Source organism: Dioscorea cayenensis, chromosome 1 (assembly GCF_009730915.1).
Source record: "Dioscorea cayenensis subsp. rotundata cultivar TDr96_F1 chromosome 1, TDr96_F1_v2_PseudoChromosome.rev07_lg8_w22 25.fasta, whole genome shotgun sequence".
Classification (NCBI taxonomy): Eukaryota; Viridiplantae; Streptophyta; class Magnoliopsida; order Dioscoreales; family Dioscoreaceae; genus Dioscorea; species Dioscorea cayenensis.
In genome coordinates, this window is record NC_052471.1 from 10,854,521 (window position 1) to 10,856,727 (window position 2,207).

At 42.5% G+C, this 2,207-nt stretch overlaps 1 non-coding gene across 1 annotated transcript; it reads right to left on the minus strand.

Annotated features, from left to right (window-relative positions):
* Positions 1–1,755: 1,755 nt before the first annotated feature.
* Positions 1,756–1,861, minus strand: LOC120265973. Its single transcript, XR_005537824.1, has one exon. It is a non-coding gene; the product is annotated as a small nucleolar RNA R71 (small nucleolar RNA).
* Between the last annotated feature and the right edge of the window lie 346 nt (positions 1,862–2,207).

Consider the following 2,207-nt stretch of genomic DNA (forward strand, 5'->3'; position numbering starts at 1 on the left):
AAGATCTTAGGCTAGATAATAGCTCGAGAAGGAGTAATAGGAGATCCTTAGCCCCTGGAATCACGATCCGTGTCTTTGCACGAGGTATTACTTGGCTGATTCCGTGCACACTTGCGGGAAGCGATTAGCCAATCCGCAGAATTGAGGGGTTTTCTCTATGGGTTTTATTGCTTTTCATTGTATCCATTATTGTTTTTGTAACTAGGCCCATGGAGGGCTAAACCCTAGTGGGTATTTGGGCATGTGAGCCCTAAGATTTATATTTTGGATTGATTCTCTTAATGCTTCTAGTTAATCTGAGTTGTCTTGAGTTTTAATCTTGTGATTTAATTGCTTGCTAGTGTTGTTAATCCTTGTGGTTGATTTACATTGCATGATTTAATACTTTGATGTGAGAGGTCTCCATTAGAGTTAGATTTCCAAGATTAAAGACGGTTGAGTGGGAGAGCCTTGAGATTGAGGAGTGTCCCCTTTCCCCTTCGATTGAGTGTTTCCTATCTCCGTATTCCATATTCTCTTTGCAACCATGTTTGGTGTGAGGCGTGAGATTGCTCGATTTCTCCGCCGGGACCATGTAGGAGGTTAAGATCCTTCGCCGGGAATTAGGGTTGGATCTACATTTAGGAATCGGTTTCACTCTTAGGTTTTCTTATAGCATATTGCGGTCGTATAGGGTGTGAAGTGTTGAGATTGGTCGATTTCTCCACCGGGACCTTGTAGGGGACTAGTGCCTTTTGCTTGGAGACAAGGATTGGTTATCGTTGGACTACCTCGACTCATTAGACTCGATTCTAGAGCATTTAGTGAATCTTGAGCTTCAAGGAAGATCTTAGAGGGATCATTGCCCGAGTACCTCATCCTTAGTGATTGAGACTCATCTACTTTATTTATTGCATACTTGTTTGCTTTGCTTGCAATTAGTTCACTTCATCATATTCATTGATTCCGACTAGATAATTGAGAAGTGGTTATTACTAATACTTCCGTTCCCTATTGATTCGACTACCCGACTTACCGGGTAATTATTACTTCGACACCAGTGCACTTGTGGTTTATACGCATATTCGGACGTGTCAAGTTTTTGTCGCCGTTGCCGGGGAACGGGATATTAGGAACACTAGGACTTGATTACTTTAGTCATTCATATTTTTATTTGTTTTTTTCTATTTCATATTTCTCTCTTTCGCCGTTCTCATTGTATTGATTTCAACTTCAGGTTATGACCCGAGGGAACCCTTTCGACATTGGTTGAAGAGGATCCGAAATTGAGAGAAGATTTTGTAGAAGTGGCAAGGAACCCTGTACAGAACAGAAATTCTCCAGAAAAATAGATATCGAAGATCGGGAAAAATATGGGCTCGAACAAGAGGGGCAACAAAGGACATTATCAGATTTTTGCTAGGCCTACAATTCGTGGGACACAGTCAAGCATTGTTAGGCCACCAAAGAGGCTGGCCAAAATTTTTGAGTTAAAAGCGGGTTTTATTCAGATGGTTCAACAGTCTGCACAGTTCAATGGGTTAGCTGATGAAGACCCAAATAGTCATATTGAGAACTTCCTCAAAGTTTTGTGATATGTTGAAGATCAATGGAGTCTCGGATGATGCAATCCGATTGAGAGCATTCCCTTTTTCATTGAAGGGAAGAGCCAAGCAATGGCTTCATTCATTGCCACGCGAGCTTCTATCACAGCGATGGGGACTGAGATAGTTGAGGCTTTCCTCGCAAGGTATTTTTCCTCCGAAATTCGGCAAAAGCTTCGCAATGAAATATCTTCGTTTGTTCGGATAGAGCTTGAATCCTTATTTGAAACTTGGGAGCGTTTCAAAGACCTTTTGCGGAAGTGTCCACAACACGAGTTCCAAGATTGGATGGTTATTCAATCATTTTTACATCGGATTAATACTTGCGTTCCCTGTGGATTCGACTACCCGACTCACCGGGTAATTATTACTTCGACACCCGTGCACTTGCGGTTTATATGCATATTCGGGCGTGTCAACGCCCATGTGAAAAATCCATAGGGACGCTCACACAGGCGTGTGGATTCCTGATTCCAGCCCTTTAAAAGCTTATTTCAGCCCTGATTTTAGCATTCTTTTCTCCATCATTCCCCAACTAGAGAGAGGGTTGCGGCTAGGGTTTTGAGAGGTATTGGCTAGGGCTTTGGACAGGTTCTATGGCTCCGATATCACATGCCATTTCGA